This window comes from Ovis canadensis, chromosome 20 (assembly GCF_042477335.2).
Source record: "Ovis canadensis isolate MfBH-ARS-UI-01 breed Bighorn chromosome 20, ARS-UI_OviCan_v2, whole genome shotgun sequence".
Lineage (NCBI taxonomy): Eukaryota > Metazoa > Chordata > Mammalia > Artiodactyla > Bovidae > Ovis > Ovis canadensis.
This window is the reverse complement of record NC_091264.1, coordinates 42,927,127-42,944,616: the sequence shown is the minus strand read 5'-3', so window position 1 is coordinate 42,944,616 and position 17,490 is coordinate 42,927,127. Positions and strand designations below refer to the sequence as shown.

The 17,490-nt window shown below is 44.3% G+C and overlaps 1 protein-coding gene and 1 long non-coding RNA gene across 2 annotated transcripts in view; both read left to right on the top strand.

The window, feature by feature from the left end:
• LOC138425561 (BOLA class I histocompatibility antigen, alpha chain BL3-7-like) overlaps nt 1-17,490 on the top strand; it is a 40,597-nt gene that overhangs the window by 12,264 nt on the left and 10,843 nt on the right. The window lies entirely within an intron of this gene.
• On the top strand, nt 627-4,626 carry LOC138425568 (uncharacterized). The gene is made up of 3 exons (XR_011251282.1): nt 627-1,432; nt 3,149-3,198; nt 4,411-4,626. It is a non-coding gene; the product is annotated as an uncharacterized lncRNA (long non-coding RNA).

The following is a 17,490-nucleotide window of genomic DNA, read 5'->3' as shown; positions in this document are numbered from 1 at the left end:
AATGTCTGTATGTTTCTTACTGTGACCTGATAACAAGCATTTCACAAAACAGCACTGGCTCACAGAAGACATAAAGTATCATTGGTTTAGATGGACTTGTATTCTGACAACTATCTTGATGCCAGAAAAATAGCAGGGTTGAAAAAATAGGCCTTGGATATTCCATTTTTAGTAACATGGTTGGCCTGGTTTTAAGGTCGACTTGTCCAGGGAAAGCAAATAAAAATAATAGATTAAGTATAAAAAGCTTCTGTAAGTACAGTACCAAGAGAATAAAAGTTTAAGCATAATATAAATGTGGGCAATATTTCAGAGGGAGTTGTTTTTACCCTTGGGGCATTAGCCAAATCTGGAACAATCTTCCCTTTGGTTTGCTGAAACTTATGAGCTGTAATAGGAAATGTAACCCAGAGCTTGTTCATGTGGGGACATCCCCTCCTTGAAAATCCAGAAACCAAGATTCATATCCTCAGAGAGGATGTGGAGAGTTTGGAAGCATGGAACCTGCTACTGGGAATATAAAATGGTGTTGGAAAATACTCAGCCAAGACATAGTATTAAAGGCAATATTGTGTCCTGGGGATAATGAAAGATGTTAATGTCATCCTCAAAGACTAAAAGCATGCAAGCGTGGTGATCACATCATATAGCAGTTAATTCTCCACTGTGGTTCCTGTAGAAACTGGCATGATAATTGCCAGTGATAATGAGACAGCTATAACTCTCAGCCTGGCTACTTTCTTTTCATTTCCTACCTTTATGTTTGTACCTACAAAGTTCTCTCTTTTAATTCCAAATAACCTGGAAGTTGGCCCTAGTATTTTTGGAACATAATTTTGATCTAGGTATGTGAGGAGTGAGACCCCAAACCCTGGACTTGAACACTCTATTTATTTTGGTCTCCATTCCTAGCCTTAGTTCTGTGAGAAGCCATGTGGTCAGATGATCCCAAAGTCATCCTGTGCTTGGCAGATCTAAGGTGCTCCCAGTGTTCCTTCCTCTGGTAGCAATACCTCTGTATAATACTCACTTATGGAACATGAGCTGGACTTGTGACTCTCTGGTAACATTTAGGAGATTAATAAACATACATTTTGGGATCAAGGGGAAAAAAGCTATGAGGGACCCGTGGTCAGCTGTCTCAGGACTGGCTGTGCAGACCAGGCTGGGGAAGCAGATTCCAGAAGGAGGATGAGTGACCCGCATCCCTTTCCTCCCTGAGAAGTTCCTCCTCTAGGTCTCAGCCTCCGCAGGCCCTGCCCTCAGACAGGAGGACGAGGAGGAAGAGACCACCAGCAGAGATTCTCATCCTGTCTGAAAGGTGAAGGAAACTGTCTGTAAAGAGGACAGGAAGGAAAGTGGAGAGACAAACGCCCCCAAACGGATAACTGGTGACCCAAACCTTCCGCTGTCAGACGCCACAACTGGGAAGGTGAGAAGGGTAACATCTCCAGGCTCCCTGTGCTGCCCCCACCCCAGCCCAGCTCTCCCTTCCTCCAGCTCACAGTAATGTTTCAGGAGCCAAGGGTGACACTGTAAATACATCTGTGCTCATCTCACAACAGACCATTATGAACACACAATCCTGGGAATCCTGTTCTCCCGATACGTATTAATTCACTCTGTGCAGCCGAACACAAATAACACTGGTCTCACAGGAAGGAAGCTGGTGTGTGTCTCCCAGGACAGTGAGGCAGGGAGCTCCAGGGCTGCTAGGGGGTCCCTGCAGGGCTGCGTGGGCTTCCCTGGGGTCAGACGGTAGAATCCGCCCCCCAATGCAGAAGACTTGGGTTCAGTCCCTGAGTTGGGAAGATCCCCTGGAGAAGGACAAGGCAACCCACTCCAGTATTCTTGCCTGGAGACTCTCATAGATAGAGGAGACTGGAGGGCTACAGTCTGTGGGGTTGCAAAGAGTCACACACCACTGAGCGACTAACGCCTTAACCTTAGGGTGGCCCTGCAGCACAAGGTTGTCCAGGCATCCAGGTCCCTGTGACCTTTACTCTGTGCTCTCCCTGGGACGTTGCCCTTGTTGGCATGGACCGAGGAACCTAAGACTACGTTCATGGTTTGGGAGCAACCAGGGAAAGCAGGGAAGGAGGAAAAGTTTCTTCCCTTGAAGATCAAAATTCAAAAATTTACATCTGCTTCATCATATTGGCGAGAATTTAACCATGAGGACAAGCAGCCTCAGAGAGTTTGGAGAATGAGTATATTTTAAATCTGGGTGACTTGGTTTAGAAAAAATCTCTATTATTATGGATGATGTAGGATTTCTCCTATACGTAAATGTTTAAAATCAGCAGTGGAGAAGCATTATTATCAATATCTTAAACTGAATTAGATTTGTATTTTAAAAATAGAATAGTCTCAGAATATATTGCTAATTGATAACAAAGTTGTAAATAGAATGTATGGAAAATACCATCTTACAAAATGGACTCTCTCTCTAGAATACCATCTAAACTGTAACACTTACCTTGTCCAGGGAGGGAATGTGGAAAGATTCTGGATGGGATGGAGGAGGAAATTCACTTTTCACTGTAGCCCTTAATGTCATATGAACTTTTTAGACTTTATGCATGTGTGAGTCAGTTGAAGAAAACCCCACACTGATTTGCTCACCATTTGTTATGTAGTTACTAGATGTCAGGCTCGTTACTGGGTCTCAGTGAGTGACTCACCAAGGGATTCACAGCGGGGTGAAACGAGATGTAAATGCAACACAGTCTGTAATTAGTTGTTGGGAAACAGCTTCCAGGAGGGAGGGAACTGATGGAGAACCTCCTGTGTGCCAGGAGTGGCGCCCCCTGCTGGGGACATGAAGAAAACTGGGGTCTATGCTCTGCTGATCTAAACCTCTCACCCTGGTGAGGGTCCGTGCCACTCCATGACTTCCCTGGACCCCTGCTAATCTGTGTTGTCCTGGTGTGGGAAGTGAGCTGAGGGGTGTAGAGACGACCTTGGCCCACGTGGTCCAAAACTTACTGTGACGCACCCCCCGCCCCCGCCTCAGGGCTGATGTGGGGGGTCGGGTGGGCTCTGGAGGGTCGGTGGTGACAAAGCAGGGAGGGCTGAGGCAAACCTTGCTGAGCAGCATCGGCTCCAAAGACCAAGTCGCCAGAACTGGCGGTTTGTCTGTAACCAGCCCGATGCCAGGACGGTCCTGTAGGCAGCAGGTGACGGGATCCAGCACAGGTAAGCAGGCCCAGGACAAGGAGGTGAGACTCTGTGAAACCTTCTCTCCAGGTCAGAGCCTCTTCAGAGACTCTCCTCACTTTTTTCTTCTTCTGTCGTGGGTGCTGGTGGGGGCAAGCAGGAAGTTTCTAACACTCTTATGCTTCACAGTTTTTAAATCTTGTGATTAGATGAGTTTGATGCCAATTCACTATTTTGGACCTTATTGAGGCTTTCTGTGTTTTAATGTTGTGAATTTTTGGACAGTTCCAAACATTCAAACAGAAGCTACATTCTCTCTGTCTTTGGAATAGAATTTGATATATGTCCACGAGGTTTTCCTTAGTAATTATTTAGGTATTTTGTACTGATGCTGATTTTTTTATTTTTTGATATGTCATAGCCTAGAGAAAAAATCACCCAAAGTTCCCTTTTAGCGATGAGTTTTTGCCCATAGTGTATTCTCACTATGAGAACACAAGAAAAAAGGTCAAAATATCATTGCTAAAAGGAAACTATATAAACCTAAGATATATATATGATATTATATATATATTATATATATATTAGGTTTTTCCAGGTGGCACGAGTGGTAAACAACCCACCTGGCAATGTAGAAGACATAGAGACGCAGGGTCGATCCCTGGGTCAGGAAGAGTCCTTCTCCCTGGAGGAGGGCATGTGAACCCACTCCAGCATTCTTGCTTGGAGAATCTCATGGACAGAAAAGCCTGGCAGGCTACTGTCGATAGGGTGGCAAAGAGTTACACGACTGAAGCAACTTTGCATGCACACATATTGCTTTTTATATTTTGATGTTTTTGCCCTGTATGATCTTTAAGGTGAGTTACATCTTAATTGATGATTATAATCTTTACTACCATAAAATAGCCTCTGTTCATTAATAATTTTTTTTGCCTTGAATCTAATCTTGTTTGATAATAAGATCAAAATCACAGACTTTTTTCATTTTGGGTTTAGTTTATATATCTGCCCAGCTATACCTTAAATTTAATGCTTTTAAAATGTATATTTAAAGTTTAATTTTAATTCATCTAGTTCATATCCTCAGGTAACTTCTTTAGAGCCTGTAGTATCAGTAGCATGTTTCAAAGACTTTCAAAGGAGGAAAATGCCTTTCTTTCTTTTTGAATACTGTCTATAAATGACATATCAGTGAGGAGAGAATCCTTGGATCATGACCTTTCTTCAGAACTCTGTGTTCTATTCTAGGACTCTGACCTTGAAACCGACCACTTGGAAACCCTCTTGTCCTCTCTGCGTCTCTGGGCTACTGTTAGTGCTTGTGTGTATGTGCAGGCGGTGACGGTGGGAAATCACACCTTCCTCTCAGGGGTTTTCACTGTGACGTCATTACTCTACATGCCCCAGAAGAAGTTCTGGGTTGAAAGGCCAATCAGTCCTGCAATAAAAAACTGGGCAGAAGAATTTTCAGATATATTTCTTTCTTCAGAGAAAGGACTCAGAGAATTCAGTCATAAAGGAGGGGGTTCTGACCCTAGAAACCTTCGTTCTTTCTCTATAATGTGTCCTTAGGTTGTGAGCGTGGCTGTGACTTCTCAGAGTTCCTAGCTTTTGTGTGTGTCATTCACGCCAGGCAGGGACGCTGGGGAGGGAATCTAAGTCCAAACCACATGATAAGTTTTTCTAAGAATGGAACCTAGACTAAAATAAGAGTCACAGTCAGAGGTCTCAAGATTGTTAAAAGATATTTTAGTATCTAACAGTGAGGTAAAAAGAATATTGGGAGAGTACCTCAAAACACTGAAAGTATGAGTGTGGCATTTCCTCAAAAATTAAAAATATAATTACCACATGGTAGCATTCCCACTTTCCAAAGAATTAAAAGCAGAATCTCAAAGAGATCTTCACACTCTCACGTTCATAGCAGCATTATTCCCCGCAGATGGGATGCAGGAACAGCCCACACGCCAGCGATGGATGATGGAGAAACAGAACGCGGCACATGCAGACACTGGAATACCACCCAACCTGAAAAAGGAAGGAAACTGTGCCACGTCCTCTATCATGGATGAACCTTGAGGACAGTAGGGTAAGTGAGAGGAGCCAGTCACAAAGATACAAGTGATACATGATTCCATGCATATGAGGTCTCTCAAGTAGTCAAATCCATAGGGACAGAAAGTGGTTAGCAGTTGCCAGGTTAGAGAGGAGGGGGAAATGAGGAGCTGCTGTTTAATGGGTATAGAGTTTCAGTTTTAAAAAATGGAAAAGTTCTGGAAATTGATTGCATAGTTATTTAAATATACCTAATTATTAATGATTAACTGACTCATTGGAAAAGACCCTGATGCTGGGGATGATTGAAGGCAGGAGGAGAATGGGATGAAAGAGGATGAGGCGGTTGGATGGCATCACCAACTTGATGGCCATGAGTTTGAGCAAGCTCCGGGAGTTGGTGATGGACAGGGAGGCCTGGTGTGCTGCAGTCCATGGGGTTGCAAGGAGTCAGACACAACAGAGCGACTGAACTGAACATTAACGAACTATACATTTAAAAATAGTAAAGATGGTAAATGTCATGTGGTTTTACCACAATATATATTTCTTTAACAATTTAAAGAATACTGGGAGAATGAATCTCAAAGAGGTATCTGTGAGAATGGAGAGAAACAGTGTGGGTTTGGACTAGAAGTTTCGGACTTAGTTTAACAACAGGTGGTATGCCCAAAGTACTCTATAATGAAGCACCAGGTGGGTTCAGCACTTGCTGGTATATATGCTTACAAGAACCAATTGAGACTGCACAGCTCTGGTGTCTCCTGAATTGCTTTCTCTGATTCACTTGCACTTTCATGGTGCCCTGTCATCATCTAAAGTTACATGAGCCAATGTAAGAGAACCTGACCCAGAAGCTGTGGTGTTAAAACTGCTTCTTGTTGGGAATTCCCTGGTGGGCCAGTGGGTAGGACTCCATGCTTTCACTGCTATCGGCCTGGGTTCAACGCTGGACTTCCCGCAAGCCAAGCAGTGTGGCTAAAGAAAAAAAAAAAAAAAACAAGAAAGAATTGCTTGCTATCCTTTTGTTCTTTTCTTCTAGGAAAATTGAATTGATGAGGGATCTGGCATATAAGACAAGTGAGTATCTGCAGGGGATCGTGGCTGAAGTTTGCAGCTTTCCTGTGAAGGTCCATTACTCATAGGTCAGCATTTCTGTTTTAAAGAGAAAGGTCTTAGGAGGCAAGAATATACAATGGAGTAAAGACAATCTCTTTAACAAGTGGTGCTGGGAAAACTGGTCAACCACTTGTAAAAGAATGAAACTAGATCACTTTCTAACACCGCACACAAAAATAAACTCAAAATGGATTAAAGATCTAAATGTAAGACCAGAAACTATAAAACTCCTAGAGGAGAATATAGGCAAAACACTCTCTGACATAAATCACAGCAGGATCCTCTATGATCCACCTCCCAGAATACTGGAAATAAAAGCAAAAATAAACAAATGGGATCTAATTAAAATTACAAGCTTCTGCACAACAAAGGAAAATATAAGCAAGGTGAAAAGACAGCCTTCTGAATGGGAGAAAAAATATACAAGCAATTTATGCAGCTCAATTCCAGAAAAATAAATGACCCAATCAAAAAATGGGCCAAAGAACTAAATAGACATTTCTCCAAAGAAGACATACGGATGGCTAACAAACACATGAAAAGATGCTCAACATCACTCATTATTAGAGAAATGCAAATCAAAACCACAATGAGGTACCACTTCACACCAGTCAGAATGTCTGCGATCCAAAAATCTGCAAGCAATAAATGCTGGAGAGGGTGTGGAGAAAAGGGAACCCTCCTACACTGTTGGTGGGGATGCAAACTAGTACAGCCACTATGGAGAACAGTGTGGAGATTCCTTAAAAAATTGCAAATAGAACTACCTTATGACCCAGCAATCCCACTGCTGGGCATACACACCGAGGAAACCAGAATTGAAAGAGACACATGTACCCCAATGTTCATCGCAGCACTGTTTATAATAGCCAGGACATGGAAACAACCTAGATGTCCATCAGCAGATGAATGGATAAGGAAGCTGTGGTACATATACTCAATTGAGTATTACTCAGCCGTTAAAAAGAATACATTTGAATCAATTCTGATGAGATGGATGAAACTGGAGCCGATTATACAGAGTGAAGTAAGCCAGAAAGAAAAACACCAATACAGTATACTAACACAAATATATGGAATTTAGAAAGATGGCAATGATGACCCTGTATGTAAGACAGCAAAAAAGACACAGATGTGTATAACGGACTTTTGGACTCAGAGGGAGAGGGAGAGGGTGGGATGATTCGGGAGAATGGCATTGTAACATGTATACTATCATGTAAGAATCGAATCGCCAGTCTATGTCCGACACAGGATACAGCATGCTTGGGGCTGGTGCACGGTGATGACCCAGAGAGATGTTATGGGGAGGGAGGTGGGAGGGGGGTTCATGTTTGGGAACGCATGTACACCCGTGGTGGATTCATGTCAATGTATGGCAAAACCAATACAGTATTGTAAAGTAAAATAAAGTAAAAATAAAAACTTAAAAAAAAAATAAAGAGAAAGGTCTTCGTTGTGACTAAAGTATCCAATTCTTTATCCTGATTTCAAAACCATAAACCTTTCCCCAGATTCGCTCAGCTGTAGTGATCCCAGTTCTTATCTGTTTTTGCTCTCCAGTCTCATCACACTGCCTGAGGCCTTGAATTATCTGTGTTCTTTACACTCTCTAGATGTGGTTGCTAATAGTCTGAACACAAGGTCAAAAGCAGTCTTTGTCCTGGCCCCCTGAGGAGTCTCCCACCGCTGTCATGAAGGCCCCAGAACCTACGGGACAAATCTCATTTGTATCTTTTGTGAGGCCAAACCTCTGTCTCCTTGTCCCCACAGTGAGGAGCATCCTGAATTCCCGGCCAGCCAATGGCTACCTCTCAGTGTCTCCAAATGGGAAGAGTATGGTGTTCATTGGCTTGTGGATGAACAAATGCCAGCTTGGTCAGCGATTGGATCCAGAGCCTGGGGTGCTGGGCAGGAAGGGCTTCACATGGGGCAGAGTGTACTGGGAAGTGAAAGTGGACAGGATCTGGTGGGAAGCAGAGGAGGAAGAAGATGCAAGGAGATACAGGGCTGGAAGCAGAGGCTTGTTTGGCACTAATTATCTTGATTTATAGGCATCACTGATGGGTATCATTCTCCTGGATATAGAGAGGAGAATGAGCAGTTGGAGGAGGAATGGTCTCAAGGAAATGGAATATGGCCAAAATTCTGCCTGGGGGAGCTGGCAAGAGAGTCAGTGGTGAGAAGGAGATTTCTCAGCTTCACCCCGAGGAGGGGTCTGGACTCTGCAGTTGTCCTCAGCTGGGGTGTCTATATGCAGCAGCCCGGGGCCCTTCCAGATCCTGTCCTACTGCCCCCGGCAGATTGGAGTCGCTCTGGATCATGATGGTGGGAAAGTAACCCTTACCAATACCAGAACTCAAGAGTTCATCTATGAATTCTCATCTGCCTTCACTGGGAGAATTTTCTCTTTCCTGTGGCTTAACTCAGGAGGTCCAAACTTACACTGAAACCCTGGGGAAGACCTCCTGGCACAGTCCCAGGTTTTTTTCATTTAGCTTTTGTTCCTTTTCATCGTTCCCAGCTCTCTGCCTCAGCTGGATCATCCCGCTAGGTTTCTGAAAGCACTCAGAGGACTAGAGCCTTCCCGCAGAGTGAGAAGTCTCCTGTCCTCGCTGCTTTGTCTCTATAATGAAGACGGTAATAGTTGATCTTCTTTCTCTATGGGGAATGGTTGGAGTGTCTTTAGAGTACTTACTAAAATGTGTGTTAACTATTAATTACTTTTGTTGCCTTTGATTTGGTTTTTCATCTGTTGTTGAGACAAATGTATGAGAATGAGTGACTTTACATAGAATTTCAGCCCCTGCCACAAATAGTAACTGATGACAACATCCATACCGATCTTTCTAAACACCTTTTCTGCCCCATAATTTCTCCTGTCATCCTTCTAAGCACCTGAGGAAATGGGAAACATTTGGCAATTCATACCTGTTCCACATTTGATATGCTATGAGATTTGAGATGTCTGGTGTGCAAATTCCTTTATCTGCCATGTTCTGATAATTTTTGCAATAGGAAGGAGCAAGGGGAAGCCATGTGAGGTTCAGGTGTATGTGAGCTTTTGGAAATCATTTGGTTCTGAAATAAGTTTTGTGTCAGCTGTGTTTTGAGATGGTACAGATACATACTTAGCTTAATATTAAATTAGCAGTCTTACCTATAAGCAGCAGAAAACAAATTTGGCTAATTTTAGAACACAGGAAATTTGTCAAACATCACTGGGGCATGTGGAGTACAAAGAGAGAGGGATACTTGTGCCTGCCTGCTTGCAAATTCTGGAGGCGGGTCCACATGACCCCCAGAGAGCTGGGAGCTGCAGGGAGAGGGGGAGGAGGTGGAAGAGTCAGCAGGACTTGAGAGGATCACAGGGATTGACAGCATATAAATAGAAGACATGCATAAGTCCAAGCCAATGGAGAGTGGATATGACCTGGTAGGGAGCAGAGGATGAAGAAGTGATTATTATCGATGGGAGTGGAGCCAGAGGTGTGTTTGGCAGTAGCTATCCCAGTGGATTCACAGACCCAACTGATGAGTATAATTCTCCTGGACAGAGAAATGAGAATGGAGAGTTGAAGATAGGCCCCAGTTCTTCACAGAACTAACTCATAAATCAAAATCTGGCATAAGTACACCAGATTGCCAGAGTATAGGATGCCTGCCTGTGCCCCAGCAACAACAACAAAAGGTGAGGGAAGTATGTTTTCAGCTTCTGTAATAAGACATGGTCTCATCAAGACTCATGTAATCCAGCATTCTCAAGACATGGGAGCAGAGGCGGGGTGCCAAAGAACTTCCTATACTTAAACTCCTGGGCTCAAGATGTGGGGAAATTTGCTCTGATAGCTCAGTTGTATAAGAATGCTTTGTTGAGGGACTTTCTTGGTGGTACAGTGGGTAAGCAACTCCCTGCCAATGCAGGGGACAGGGGTTATGATCCCTGATCCGGAAAGAGTCCACATGCTGCAGAGCAGCTGACCCCATGTGCTGCAGCTACTGAAGCGCCTGGGCCCAGAGCCTGTGCTCCGCAACAGGAGAAGCCGTGGCAGGGAGAGGCCAGTGCGCTGCCTCTAGAGAGCAGCCCTCTTGCTCTCTGAAAGCAGAGAAAGCCCACATGCAGCAGTGAAGACCCAGCTGAAAGGGAAAATTTAATTAATTTTTTTAAAAAACCTTTCTCACTGAGGAGAGATTGCTTTCCCCTGCAAGGAGCAAGGCTTTGATGTGCAAACTAACCAATCCAGAGCCCTCCCTCCCCTGTCTGGCCTTTAGACCCCAAGAGGCAATATTCCTCTGCCTCTGTGACCTGGAGGCTACTCTGATGGCTCAGTCAGTAAATAATCCATCTGCAATGTAGCGGGCCATCCCCAATGCAAGAGAACACCTGCAGCGCAGGAGCCCCAGGTGTCACCCCTGGAAATGGCCATCCACCCCAGGATTCTTGCCTGGGAAATCCCATGGACAGAGGAGCCTGGCAGGCAACAGGCACAAGGGTTGCAAGAGTCAGACATGACTCAGCAACTAACCCACCACCACCACCAATGATCCCAGGGCCAGGAACCAGACACCTAAAGGCCACCTCCAACCCAAAGCCTGCTGAAATTATTCATACCAGCCAATCCTAATCTCTTTATCCTGCCCTCCCTTGACTTTCCCAAGGAGACCCTCTAAAGGTCCTAGCCTTTATCTTCCTCTCATCTTTGCCAAGCTGACAGATTTTAATTTTTCTTTCCACTTTTCCTTTCATAGTCTCATTTTTCCCATTTATTAATAATAAATTTTTGGTATTTGCATTTCTTCTTTTCCAAATTGTTTTCTTATAATCTTTATTTTTCACTTGCAATGTAAGAATTTTAAAATATTGAATTTAAGGAAGAAGAAAAATCAGCCTCCTGACCCCAGGGAACAGGTATGACACTCACAGCTAGACCTCGGTGTTATGTGAAGCTAGCCTGGTGCTCACAGCCTGGCCATGTAATTCTCTTTGGAATAAACTATTTTATAAAATACCAATATCAAACAAGGATACACTGAAACCATAATAAAGTGACACAAAATAAGACAAGACTATACATCATTTTGCTTAAGAGCAGAGAACACAGGGTGCAGTGCAGCTCGCAAAGCACTGAACATCCCTTCCTGGGTACCAGGAGTGATGGCTGCTGCTTTACCAATTGCTGCCTTTCCCTTGCTCTAGTCTGCCCTCCTTATAGATAAGACTGATTCGGACCCCCAGTCCTTTAACTGACCATGCTTCCTGGCAATACTCAGTTTAGAGTAAACCTTTCTTTTATCCAACCAAAGCCAAAATTCCACAATAACACATTCTTTCTTATACTTTCATTCTAAAATGCCCTATGATTTCCCACGATGTATGCCCCTCCTTTGCTGTATAAGTTGTAAACACGGTGTGTTCAACTAGGTGTGTACCTGGCAGTCTCTGGCTAAAAACTGTCGACACATGCTAACATTTTGTCTGTCGGATTTTTTATGTGTCTTTGAATTTGATTATGGACATGTGTTTGTATGGTTGCAAGTTTGTAATTGCCATAGAAAGTTTTTTTTTCTTGGTGTATTGTTTTAATCTTTGGGTCAGGCTTAGAAAATTCTTCATTCTACAATTGTGAAAATTCTGTGCATGTTTTCATTTAAGTAGAGATGATGAGGATGGTGTCCAAGGGTGAAAGGAAACAAAAAGCTGAAACTGGGGGCAGGTACCACTTTACACACACTATGGGGAGGAATAACAGGTAAAGAATTCTAAGGTCGTGGAATTCTAGGGTTTACATATTCTGCTTTGTATTTCATAATTATGTAGGACCTACAGTGTATGTTATAATGCAGTATTCAATAAGTACTTTCTTGTGGCTAAGTGAAGACATACGTGCTTGTTTATGTTTACCAGGTTAGCAAAAACAACATCAAGAGTATCAATGTAATATAGAACAAAATTGGTTCCAATGATGGGTGTTTTTGAAAACTGATGAACTTAAAGTTATAGATTATATTTTGGTTAATGTCTGTGCACTCTAGATGTTAAAGAAAATGAAAGCATTAGTCACTCTGTCATATCCATCTCTTTGCAACCCCATGGACTGTATCCTAAGATTCCATGGGCTATAGCCTGAGACCCCATGGGCTGTAGCCTGCCAGGCTCCTTTGTCCTTGGAATTCTCCAGTCAAGATTACTGGAGTGAGTAGCCATTCCCTTCTCCAGGGGATCTTCCCAACCTAGAAATGGAACCCAGGTCTCCTGCATTGCAGGCAGATTAAATTTTCTGGGCCTTCTGTACCTTAAGGTGTCTAAGACCCACATAAATAAATGTATGAAGATAATTTTAGTGTACTTCAATCTACGAGTCATACAATATCTCGGGAGAATGAAAACTGAAACACTTAGATATGTTCTGTGAAATATGGTAGCAAGTAGGCACGTGTGTGTGTTAGTTGCTCAGTCGTGTCCCACTCTTTGTGACCCCATGTACTGTAGGCCACCAGGCTCCTCTGTCCTTGGAATTTTCCAGGCAAAATTACTGGAGTGAGTAGCTATTCCCCTCTCCAGGAGATCTTCCCAACCCAGGGATGGAACCCAGGTCTCCCGCACCGTAGGAGGATTGTTTACCATCTGAGCCACCAGGGAAGCCCATTAGCCACACATGGTTATTAAATAAAAATTCAACTGCTCAGTGACTTTAGCCATGTTTCAAGTGCTCAGTAGCTCAGTAGCTAGCACCTACCACATGGAAAGTGCAGACCTAGAACTTTGCATAAGTAAGTAAGTAAGTAAAGTCACTCAGTCGTGTCCAACTCTTTGTGACCCCGTGGACTGCAGCCCAGCAGGCTCCTCAGTCCATGTAGCACTATTATTTTTGCTATTATTGGGCTTCAAATAAGGTGCATTAGACCCATTTAAAACCAAAGGGCCAATATTATTTCTCACACAGATAATAATATTTCTGTCTGGAATATGGATCAATATTAAGCGGATACCAACAAATTCATTGTTTAATTTATGTGCAGAATACATCATGTGAAATGCCGAGCTAGATGAAGCACAAGCTGGAATCAAGATGGCCAAAAGAAATATCAATAACCTCAGATATCCAGCTGACAACCACCCTTATAGCAGAAAGCGAAAAGGAACTAAAGGGCCTCTTGATGAAACTGAAAGAGGAGAGTGAAAATGTTGGCTTAAAGCTCAACATTCAGGAAACTAAGATCATGGTATCCAGTCCCATCACTTCATGGCAAATAGATGGGGAAACGGTGGAAACAGTGTCAGACTATTTTCTGGGGCTCCAAAATCACTGCAGATGGTGACTGCAACCATGAAATTAAAAGACACTTGCTCCTTGAAAGAAAAGTTATGACCAACCTAGACAGCATATTGAAAAGCAAAGACATTACTTTGCCAACAAAGGTCCTTTTACTCAAGGCTATGGTTTTTCCAATAGTCATGTATGGATGTGAGAGTTGGACTAGCTTCTTTTTTTATGGTATTCCATTTTCACCTTGAGAATGAAGAACAGGAAAACTATGATTGTTTACATTTAATTATTTTGGCATAATGAATGGGAGCTTCTCCCTTCTAGAATATCAACTGACACTATTTTCTGCCGATGATAAAATGTAAGCTCTCATGAGAAAATTAATCTGGACAGCTTCCCAGTACCGACAAACTTTTCTAGTGTCAACTGCAGTGATATTAACAAATGTGATTGTTTGATAATCTTAAATGTTAACACTTTAAAATCTATACAACTTGGTGAAACAATACAACACTTAAAAAAAAAAATAACACATTAGTGCAATTTTCACTCAATGTACAGGACAGACCTTGGATTCCAATGCAACAGATTTGGAAATATTCAGTGATAATTACAGTGTATCATTTAAAAAATAACCTTTAAGAAGCTACCACCACTTCGGTGGTTTTAGTGTTGTATCAAATTATCTGAAAACGTTATTTAAGATACTTCCGTTACCTATCTGTGTGAGGCTGGAATTTTTCATATACTCAATCGAAAAGATTAAATACAGAAGCAGATATGCAAAGTCTTCAGTCTTTTAGTGAGACATACAAGAAAAGAATGTAAATTTTTGAAAGAATGTAAAACCTAGAAAGATCACTTCTCACTATACTGTTTTACTTTGAAAATAGTGATTTTTCATCTAAAAAAAGTCCTTTCATGTAATGGGTTATTAATATAATAGTTGAATCAATAGATTTCTGTTTATATTTCTAACATGGTAAATGTTCACAGAAGTAACCCACATGAATGATATTGTCTTTGAGGTCCCAGGTCCTAGGCCCATAGACAGATTCTGAGACCGCGAGTTCTATAAACTGCTGACTTACCCAGCCCCTGGGCCAGGACTCAGGGAGACAGTGTAACAGGGTCCTCCAGGAAGGAGCAGCAGGGTCAGGGCAAAGTCCCAGGTCCCCGAGCAAGGCGATGGGGATCCTAGGCCAGAAGGTGATGTCTGGGGGATGGGGAGACAAGTGTCGAGTAGGGGGAGGGGTTCCCCATCTCTCTGGAGTTTCACTTTCTCTTCGCTCAACCTGTCGGGTCTTTCCGCCTGAATACTCAAGACGAGTTCTCAGTTCTCACTCCCATTGCGTATCCGGTTTTTAGAAGCCAATCAAAGCCCTTTCTTGATTGTAGGGTCTCTGCCAACCTGCCTGCACTGATTTTCGACTCGGACTCCAATGGTGGGGGCTTTGGGAGCTCAAGCATACCTCTGCTCTAAGAATCCCTGCATCTGACCAAAATCTCGGGGAGGGATGCTCTGCAGCGGGGAGGAGCAGGGGACTGCCGCGGGAGGCGCAGGACCCCCAAGAAAGGGGGATTTCCCCACCCCACCGTCACCCTCCGACCTATCTCGGCTCAAAAGAGCCTGCAGTGCTTTTGTTCGACTTTTTTTTTTTTTTTTTTCCGAGTTTTGTTCCAGAATCCTCTGATTCTGCGCAGCTGGAGGCCTGGCTCAGCTGCGGCCTGTGGGGCCCTGGGCAGCCTCCTTCTCTGGGACCCCTGACCCCAAAGGCTGGGTCATCCTCGGAGCCAGAGTTAGATTTGAAAGTGGAGGGATCAGGCTGCAGGGATTCAGACATCAGGTCTCTGTCTTGTTAGGTCCACGAAGGGGATGAAGAGGCAGGAGACTGGGGTCCTGTGCTCTTAGGACTCAGGGCAGAGGAGTACTCTTCCAGGCTTCAAAGGGTAGAAGGTGTGTGATGCCTGGAGAGGAGGGGAACCGCCCTTGGTGTCCTTGAGTGTAGGTCTAGGGAGGCAGAAGGTCATTTTCCTGCCTCTGGAAAATGTTAGGGGGACCCCTGGCCCAGACTCATGCCTGATCTTGTCACCCTTGTGGCCTCCAGGCTCTCCTCCAGGTCCTGTCCTTTGGTCTCCAGGAACCATCTTCATGACCAGCAGCTGGGCAGGTCTTTTTCCCAATCTGTTGGGCCAGTCTTTCTGACACAGTGGTCCCCACTGTTTTAGCAAATACGTGGACAATGTCCCAGTAGCCCCTGTGAGTTGAGGATGGGCTCTCCCGTCCTTGAGTCTCCCTGCCCCACACCCTACCCCAGCATCGTGTATGGGGGTATGTGGAGTGGGGACTGAGGTGGGGGTATTTCTCTGGAAGAAAGGAATTCTTTTAATCCCCTGCACTCTCTCCTTTTCTCTTTTGCCTTCTTCCACCTGTACTTGACTCACACCATACCTGTATGGATGTGAGAATTGGAGTATAAAAAAAGCTAAAAGCTGAAGAACTGATGTTTTTGAACTGTGGTGTTGGAGAAGACTCTGGAGAGTCCAGTGGACTGCAAGGAGATCCAACCAGCCAATCCTAAAGGAAAGCAGTCCTGAATATTCATTGGAAGGACTGATGCTAAAGCTGAAACTTCAATACTTTGGCCATCTGATGCAAAGAGCTGACTCAACTGAAAAGACCCTAATGCTGAGGAAGACTGTAAGCAGGAGGAGAAGGGGACGACAGAGAATGAGATGGTTGGATGGCATCACCTACTCAATGGACATGAGTTTGAGTAAACTCTGGGAGTTGGTGATGGACAGGGAGGCCTGGCTTGCTGCAGTCAATGGGGTTGCAAAGAGTTGGACACAACTGAACGACTAAACTGAATTAAACTTAACTGATCCATGTAATTTCAGAAAAATACCAAAAACATAAGTACAGTTTACCACCAAAATACAGAGCTGACACCTGTGTGTTTATCGTCCGGGTGGAAAATAGAGCCTCTACCAGTACCCAGGCCAGAAGCCCCTGTGTCTCTCCCCACACAGACCCCACCTCCCTACGCTCATCTTCACTCAGTGGCCCTCCCCCACCCTCTCCTCTAGGGTTCCTCCTCCCCACACCCAAGGCCTCCATCCCATAATGTCAGTGTTTCCTGCCTCTCCACACTTCTCCAGGAGCCTCCCTAACTTTACAGGCACTCTGGGATCTCCTCTCCCTCCTCTTCCTCCCCTCTTCTACCGCATCCTAGGAATGGAGGTTCCAGAGCTGATTCCCCGGAGAGAGAGTCTGTAAGTCTGGCAGTAGCCAGAAGAAGTGACAGTAGCTGGGCTTCGAGCTCCCATCCCTTGACAATGAGGACACCCTGTATGCTGGTGGGCTCCACCTTGGACCTGGCATTACAGTCTTGATATCTGATCCTCTCTGATGCCAAAGTCCTTGGTTATTTAATGGGGAGAGAAATGTCCATGTCAGCGTGTATTTTGGGTGACAATTCCGACTTTGATTTTGACACTGGATGGACACCAGCAAGTGTGCACAGCACTCACCCACTGCTGGGAGCCTAAGGAGAGCCTGGGCAGGTCTCTGGTAAGGAGGTCAAAGGGGAGCTCAGATGTCCAGTCATCAGCCCTGTGGCCTCATGGGGGCGTGACCACTCTTTCCTCTCCAGTTCGGCACAGGGAAGGCAGAGGATGCCTTGTGTCTGAATCAGACAGAGATGGCTGCCCTGGTCCAATGAGGGGGTGAAGGTGCTTTCTGAGCAGGCTGGGGTCAGGCCCGAGGGTACAGCAAGGATTAGAGGAGAGGAGACCCTGGAGCCCTGCCCTGTATCTCAGATTTCCATCTTTTCTCTCCATGTCTCCTCTCTGATGCTCCTTGATGAAAACATCTTGGAAAGTT